General features: G+C 37.3%; 1 pseudogene across 1 annotated transcript in view; it reads left to right on the forward strand.

The window, feature by feature from the left end:
- The window catches only part of LOC149216393 (histone-lysine N-methyltransferase ASHH1-like), a 164,518-nt pseudogene extending 156,759 nt beyond the window's left edge, over positions 1 to 7,759 (forward strand). Inside the window, exons 10-11 of the transcript XR_016251115.1 lie at positions 5,794 to 6,395; positions 7,102 to 7,759. The product of XR_016251115.1 is annotated as a histone-lysine N-methyltransferase ASHH1-like (transcript). The remainder of the gene's footprint in view (positions 1 to 5,793; positions 6,396 to 7,101) is intronic.
- The last annotated feature ends 1,166 nt before the right edge of the window (positions 7,760 to 8,925 follow it).

Raw genomic sequence — 8,925 nt, forward strand, 5'->3', positions numbered from 1 at the left:
ATGTAAATACAGAAGCGAATGCAAATATAAATGGCGAATCATTTGCAGCTAAGAAATTATTTTCTTATACATTTGAAGTCTGCCAAGATTTAGAGTGTTATTTTTCATAAGTTTAGTGCCTGTACATAGTTTCTGTTTCCCCCATATCCTGTACATATCAAACATGTTAACTGGTTGGGTCACACTTTTCACTCATATAAATGGCAAATCATTTGCAGCTAAGAAAAAAAAAATTTAGACATTTGAAGTCTGCCAAGATTTGGAGTGTTATTTTTCATAATTTTAGTGCCTATACATAGTTTCTGTTTCCCCCTATATCCTGTACCTATCAAACATGTTAACTGGTTGGGTCACACTTTTCACTTCAGTTATCCAGTGGAAACCATCAGATAGATCCATGCATAGCAAAGACTGGGCAGTGCCCAGGTGATGTTGATGTCCTTCTAAAGTATCATGTTCTTATTTGTTCTGGATTTTGAAACCAAGGGTTTAAAGACTACTCAAAGTCACTAGAGGACTGAACACTAACAAATGACTACCTAAGTCACATGACACGAGGACACGAGACACGGAGGACACGTAAATACGAGTATTCAATACGAAACGCAACGACCTGGAAACAGGACACGGGGGACACGTTTTATATATATTTAATATATATATACACACACACACACACACACACCGAAATATAGTTTTTTTATCCATATTGAATTGCAGGTTGCAGCTTATCTAATCAAATTAAAATATAATTACTTCTCAAAGTTCATAGTTCACTTAAAAAAAATAAATAGAATCAAAATTTACTATTTAGAAATTAGAATGTGATATGCTTGGTCTTGATTCTTGAATATTCAATGTTCATTGTTCATGTACAACTTACAAGCACATAAGAAAATAACTAAAGTCTAATCCTATTGATTTCCTCTACCGCTCTTGCGAGAAAATGCCACAGCTTTCCCTTTCCCTCTAGATGTAGATGCTGGTGCTGGTGGAATTTGCAGTGGAGTTTGCTATGCTCTAGAAGCTGAAGAACTAGAAGTAGGAGCTATAGGAGGTAGACCCAGTGTTTTTAAAACCGGAACCGGTGACCGGACCGGTCCACCTAATGAACCGGTTTACCGACCGGAACCGGTCTAACCGGGACTGGTTTGGTCTAAACGAACCGGTTTTAGAAAAATACATTAAATAATTATTTTTTAATGAAAAAAACTATTTTTAAGATTTAAAACCATGATTCCAAGCCAATAGAGACAAAATATGCAAAGATTGCTCATTGATATACCATGTAAAGCCTTAAAGGTGAATATATCAAAATGGCACCGAGTGCAATACATATCATCGACAAAATACATAAGCAATGAGGCTCTAAATGGCCAATAGAGTGCAAAAATAAAGCCTACAAACTATGGGGCCAGTGGCCTACTACAAGACTTCAGTCTAGACCATTGTTTTACAACCAGGCCGAGTTGACTCGGAAACAGCCTGGTCAAACCGAGCCAATAAAAAAATTTACGACCAGGCCAAGTAACCGGCTAGGTTGGCCGAGTCAACTATGACTCGGCCTAGTCATCCAATGACCAAGCCGTGTCATAGTTGACTCGGTCAACCAGGCCGAGTCCGTATTGACCAGGCCGGGTCAATGAAAACCGGCTGGGCAGGCATAAAAGACATAAAAAAATTCATTTTTTTGGTATTTTTCAAATGTTTAATGGAGTTTAAGGATTCCAAACTGTTTAATGCAGTTTAAGTCACATATGTTTTAATATGGAATCGAAATATGCCATATATAAAACTTTGAACAGACTAACCTTTGCTGAAGTAATCCTGTTGCAGACTAATTTGAGAAACCTATTATTTTCTGAGAAGTGTAATATGAGATCAGATTTCTAAGATTTATTTGAATCTGATTGAAGGCTGTATTAAGGCATAATCCAGAGATCTGAAAGAAAAGAAAAGAAAAAGAGTTGAGGAGGTCTGTTGGACAGAATTCCTTCAGGACAGTTCTGGAGTTATCACTGAGGTCATTGTGAAGGAGCAATTTCATGAAGTAAAAAGCTAAAGCAGAAGTGTAGGCTATTGAAGGAATTTGTGACCTCTTCTGAGATTGCAATCAGAGATACATCAGTGACAGAAGAAAATACATAGATGAGACTTCCCTAATTCACTGGAAAGAAGATCATTTTAAGGGCAGAACATTTGAGAGTCTGAACTAATTAGAGGCTCACTTTTCACATCAACGCTTTGAGCCTGGCACTATAGATCTGAAGCACACATCAACAGTATCTTCAATGGTCTTCAGAAGTGATTCTTAGGGCAGAACATTTGTTAGATTCTGAAGCAATCTAAGGGCACATCTTTCATCTGCAAATGGATCAAGGTATGAGACAAGTCTTGTAGATTGTTCAATTTTGTGTTGAGGCAAGATTTGTGTAAAATATTAGAAGTAATTTGATGATGATTGATATTACATAATTGCGTATTTAATATACATCCCCAGAAAGGGCTTTATTGAATATCTTTGTAAGTGGATCATTGTCCCTGGTACCAGAGCCCACATTTATTCTTTTATCTTTTATATTCAAAATGGTTGGGGACAATGATCCCAGGTTCTTCATATCTGTTTAATGTACAGATCTTATTACAGCTAGTAAATCTGATATCTAGATTCTATATATCAGTCTATATATAAGGTATCGTCCAAATTACAATTGAAATGTCAAACGATGCCCTGGATGAGGGCCTACTCTTGCACTCAACAGAATACCTAAGAGACTCAAAGTTACAAAACAAATTAATGCAAAAAGGACCTAAACAGTACTATGCTGCTGGTTATAAGGCCTAAAATCTGCAGTTAATATAACTTTTCCTCAAGCCCTACTACACATGTCCGAGCCCTAAACACTTTACTTGAGTTTTCAGTGCAAATGATTATCCACAGTCAAGCATAAGTCCTGTAGTTCATTGTTAGTGGATGTCGAGTTCTTTGGAGCAGGTCTGTAATAAAATTCTGGGTGTGCAATTGAAAAGGAATCCCAACCGAATCACAAGGGAAAAAGGAAGAGAACAGATCTTAAGGATAAAAATTTAAAATAACCCTAGACTCAAGGTAAAACAACACCAACGGATCAAAAATACAATAAAGTTTTGAAATTATACTCAAAGAATTACCCAAACAAATTCCATTGGAAATTTGGAACACACAAAGGAATACAAATTGAAACCCTTACCTTGACACCTAGAGCTACTGTATATTTTTTTCACTGTTCTGATGATGATGATCCAGACTCCAGAGATTGGTCGAGATGATCTTGGCTCCTCTGGCAGTAGCTACTAGCCAGTAGTAGTGTAGCTGCTAGCAGTGCTGCAGTAGTACTAGTATTGGAGTCTGGTCACCATCACATTTTACTTTTGTTGTAGAGGCCATTTCTAGCCTCCTTGGTTATTTGTATTTTGTTTTGAGTCTTTGATCATGTATGACAGTTGACTATGTATTGCCATTGGGTACCATTTTGATATAATGGATTGGTTCATGAGCCTACTTTGATCATATGTTGTCTTCCATCTATATTATAATGCTGTGTGTTTGGACTTTGGAAACATGAATGAAAATCTTTAAAATTATGTTTTTTTATAAAAAAATAAATATTTAATGTATTTTTTACAACGACCGAGTCATTGAAATCGACTAGGCCGAGTCATTACCGAGTCGGAGTCGGAGTCGATCCTCGGCCGAGTCGGAGTCGTAAAACACTGGTCTAGACTCTACATATATGATAATAGTAATACTATAATAGTGATCAACATTATCACTTGAAGTTGAAACTTCTCATGAGTCTCAGTCATCATGATCAAACTCAGTTGGTTGAGTCTCGACTCCCAAACTGTGTAGCCACAAACTTCTCTATTGGTTCAGTGACTTGAGTCTCAAACTTCTGAAGGTATTCTGCCCTAATATGCCCTATTATTTCATTTGGTGCTCCACATGGCTTTACATGGCCTCCTATCCCAGCCAAGTGTTGCTTGAACCTGTTAATACCCCCTCCTTGAATGGATTTTTGGCAATATTTGCAGATCATTTTGCCATCAATCATATCACAATGAGCCCATGCAGTATCTTCGGCTTTTGGAGGCATGATGACTCCCTGGATGGTAGATCATAGAAGTGAGAAGTTTATAACACAAAAAAAAAAATTCATGGACAACAGACTCAAATGAGGAATTATCAAGTGCAAATCCTTACCTGGAAATGCAAACTAGCTCCCTTAGCCTCCTCTTGAAGATGGCAACTCCACTGACAGCTACACACTATCTCCAAAATAGCTCCAACTCCAACTCCAAGATGACTACTTCAGCAAAAACTCCACACTCTCCAAGCTCACAAACAAACTCACAAACACTCCAAATCAGTTGTGTGAGATAAATGAGAGTGAGAGGGGTCTCTTATAGCAAGTGTGAGGGTGTTTTTGGAGGGAAAATACCTTTCCCTCACCCCCAAAACCCCTAAACCACAAAACCGCTGCACTTTTTGTCATAATTCGGTGGGCTGTCCATAAACCGGCCGGTTTGCTACAAACCGGCCGGTTTTGCCCTAAACCGGCCGGTTTTGACCGGTTAGGGCCAGATTTCGGGCACATGAGGTATCTAACCGGTTTTTTAAGCCGGTTCGGACCGGCCAGGCCTCTAACCGGCCGGTTAGACCGGTTACCGGTTTTTGTGGCCGGTTTTTAAAACTATGGGTAGACCACGTCCTCTACTGGTGGCAGGGGTAGCCCGGGCAGGTGGTGTCACCTGGAAACATTACAATCTCCCAACCCTGAAATCTTGGAAAACTGATAAGTCTGCTGCATTTTGAATGAAATCTAAAATTCTACTTTTTCCATATGAAATCCAATGAGGCCGGAACCACTCTCAAACATCCTCAGTCATTTCATGGTAATGTTAAAAATTTAAGTAAAAGGATGAAAATGATTTTACTTTAAGAATTTAACATTACCATGAATAACATATCAATACTAAGGCCTAGACTTGATCATTAAGTTGCCCCACTCAAAAATTATTTGTTTCTTTCAAAAAAAATTGCAGCTTATGTAGGCAACGTTTTCTATCAACAGAATACGCGTTTTCTAGATGCAAGACACGACGAAAACTGGCGAATACGTTTTACATTTTACAGGACACGATGAAAAACGTTTTTGACACGTTTTAGGGTCGTTTTCGTGTCCGATACGTAAAATACGGGACACGGGACCTTGGAGGACGTGTCCTGTGACTTAGATGACTACCAAATCAAAAGTGTAATGAAGATATTATTTTGTGGAGGACATTGATTTTGCTGTTCTGTATCTCTAGTCCACGTCATATTTATGGCACCTTGCTCTGCCAGGTTAGCTTTGAAGCATTTGTTATAGGCCACGTCATATTTATGGCACCTTGCTCTGCCAGGTTATCTTTGAAGCATTTGTTATTCATTTATGCAGGGTAGATGATTTTTCTTGAATGCCACAACTTTGGAGGAAGAGCCATGATGCTATGTTTTTAGCTTCAGGCTTCTCTTATCTGTTATCCTGTTAAACTTTTAATTTGATAAGAAAATCGATTTTTTTAAAAATGAGACACATCTTTCTCTTGTAGATTTATTTAGTTCATTCAAAGTGCCTTTGGAATTTCAAAAAAATTGATATTGAATTTTGTCATTTATGGGTTGAAGTTTATTTTATTATATTTAATAAGTTTGTCCCAGTCTAACATTATCGTTACTGCACTTGGTCATTGTTGGCTATGAGCACCCAGGTACTCGGTAGAAAATGTCCCACTTTATGACTCTGATGAGGATGAACCACTGTCCAATTTCTTGAAACGGGCAAAGGTGTGCAAGAAACTAAAAATTGCAGCTGCAGAAAGGCATTCTATTTCTCAACCTGCAGGTGGATTAGGAAGAATCAGCTGCGATTCCATTTCATATACAGTCAGTGAAAAGAAAGAGAACAACTCTTCTGATGTCTCAGTAAGCAAGGAAAGGTTGACTTTGCTGGATGTGCCAGAAACTGCAATTTCTTATGAGAAACGAGAAATGATAAATGGGGCATTAGATCAGAATGAGGTGGCTATTGAAAAGGAAAGGGGATATTGAATCAACACCAGATCGAATGAAAGTTGATATGGAAAACAGTGAACAATGTCCTATGAGTAAGGATGCAAGAGTATCTGAAAGTGAATCTGCCAATGTAGCTTTGAATTACCCTTTAGATCCACAGATGGTTTTGCCATGTAAGAAATCTTTATATTTTTCATGTCAGCAATCAAAGCATTTCGTGAATAAAAGGATCAGTGCAGAGTTCATTATTCAGATTTTACCTTCAAAGGAAGCACGTGAAGAAGTTTTGGAAGCAGAGGTAGGAATTACCTGATATCCAATTTGGGGATTTTTGAGTTTTGTTCGAAGACAATTTCTTGCTCCATGGAGTTCTTATGGTTCATTTTATGGCATCAACAGTGAATGTTCAACATTTTTTGGATTTTTCTGTGTGTTTGTCAGTGGCTTCTCATGTTTATTGTCTTGTAAGATAATAATCAGTTAGCAAGTCAAGCTTATAACATCATGTTATTGAAATAAGAATGGATCAATCCTTTGCCTTTTTTATTGAGTAACAATGATTCCTTTTCTTATCGTGGCATCTGGATATTGTAGTTGGGATGTGAATTAGTAGTCCTTTCTAGGATATTGTAGTTGCACCATAATTGCATCTCGGTTTCCTTAGTTTGAATCTACCTCTAAATAATCGCCAAATGTTTGACATTATTAGAAGAATAAACTCAATTTAACAGTTTTTCTCAGACTAATAAGTTAAGATGAAGTTGAAAAATCAAATGTTTTGAAACTTGGCTATAGTTTATTTGTCAAAAATTCAACCAGGTCATTCATAACATGAAAATATAGGTGTCCCCCCAAAATGATAGTTTTCTGTATCCTGTTCTATGGTAACTGTTTTAATTTCACTGCTTATTTAGTTGTATGGTAACTGTTTTATTTTCACTGCTTATTTAGTTGTTTCATATTTGTTTGGATCTTTAATAGTATTTAATTTTTAATTTTTTCAGCAAGCAAAGAGTGCTGCAACAGAGGAATTGAGTTCTTTTTATGATAAAATAAGGCCAGTGATTCAGGAGCATGGGAAGGATGGTCAGGATAGTGTGCCGACCAGTTTAGCAGAGGAGTGGATTAAAGCAACTTGTGGACAACTAAAAGCTACTTTTGATGCTCACTACTCTATTATGAAGCATACATCAAGCAATCTTCGAGGTGCACATGGTGCAGTTCTCAACATGCAGGGAGACCAAGCAAACTTCCTTGACAGGAAGGACTAGATGTTTCTGAATTATATCCTGAATTTTGTACAAAGGCAATATGATTGAAAGCAGAGGTTGTTGGCCCAGTGTGGTCATGATAATGTGCCAATTTTGTGCCATCATGCCATGCTTTGTCAATGTAAAATCTTGCTATGTCCAAAGCAGCACGAGAAAGCTGCATATTCATTGCATGATTGTATTGACAAATATTTAAAGAATTCTTTGTCCTCACTTTTCTTGGGGACTCCTGTAACGATGTAATTTTTTTATGTAATGATGCTAAGCATCTCCATTCTTGTGAAATAATTTTAATGATAGTGCAGATCTGAGCTGAATGAAATGGTTCAAACTGTGGCATATTTGCTATAAATTTGACTTTATAGTGAAGGATCAAGGTCCGTTATTTCTATTTCCAAGGGACTGTTAGCTAGTACTGTTCTGCTAGCCTATTTGACGTGGTTTTGTTTTCTCTTTAGATCTGCAACGACTAGTCTGGCATTTTATATCTGACAGGAGGCATGATCTGTGCAGCTTTATATGATCCCGTAAGTTCAAAATATGTGATGTGCGTAAATATTTTTTTAGTTTGCTTTCACTTTTTCTGTGGGGAGAATGCAACCAATAATGCACCTTTCAGTCATTTAATCCACTGCTAGTGAAATTTGGGCATATTCTCCGTGCTAGAACTTCGAAGCATGTTTATATCCGCTCTTCCAAACATGCAGTCATTCAAGTCAAGATAACAGATGAGAGTTGAGAAAGATGGAAAGATAGAAATTACATTAATGTTCAGTTCGAGAGGTGACCAAAGATGGGTCAATGGGCCTAAAGTGTATATCAAGTAATACAAGCCAATGAGTGCTTGGGGTTTTTCCTTCCTAGAAATAACAGCATGAATGTGAATATATAGAAAGTGAGGGTGAATCCTGAATCCTGCAGGAATGAACTCCCCTAGACAGAGCGAGGTCACAATGAAGGGAGCATGTCACACGAGCAAACTAAGGCATCTATTTTCTAAAAGAGAACGAAAACAAATGTGAAAATACATAAAAAGTGACAGTAAAACCTCAACCATATAGTAAACACCCTTGCAAAGGAAAACAGAGAGCAAATTCATAATGAAGGTGGAAAGTTAGGGAAGCATTTTCTAATCACTGTTTGGTTCAGTGGAACCTGAGTCATCGACCAATATGGAAAATCAATGATTTGTTTGATCATGTCCTCTGGAGTAAAGGTGTATACTAAAGGGGGTCTGTGTAGTTGCGCCGAGAGGCTCATTCTACAGCCTAGTATGATGTGTAACATTGTTCAAATTTTGCTCAATGTCCAAAATTAAAATTTAAAAAATTATAAAAAAACATAAATTAAATAACTATACAAAACATTTAAATAATGTCGGGTCATAAAAAAAATTTGCATTTAAAAAAATTAGACCCCACTCAGGGTAGATCTGTATTTAAGATGAATCTATGTTGGTAGAGAAGTAGAAATTTAAGTGCTCCACATGAAAGCCCTTATATTATCCAAGGTCGCTGAACAATTGGAAGGGGGATAAATCTGGTGATCTGTTCTTTG

This window comes from Pinus tabuliformis, chromosome 1_1 (assembly GCF_031772625.1).
Source record: "Pinus tabuliformis cultivar Carrire ecotype Pingquan chromosome 1_1, CPIR1, whole genome shotgun sequence".
Classification (NCBI taxonomy): Eukaryota; Viridiplantae; Streptophyta; class Pinopsida; order Pinales; family Pinaceae; genus Pinus; species Pinus tabuliformis.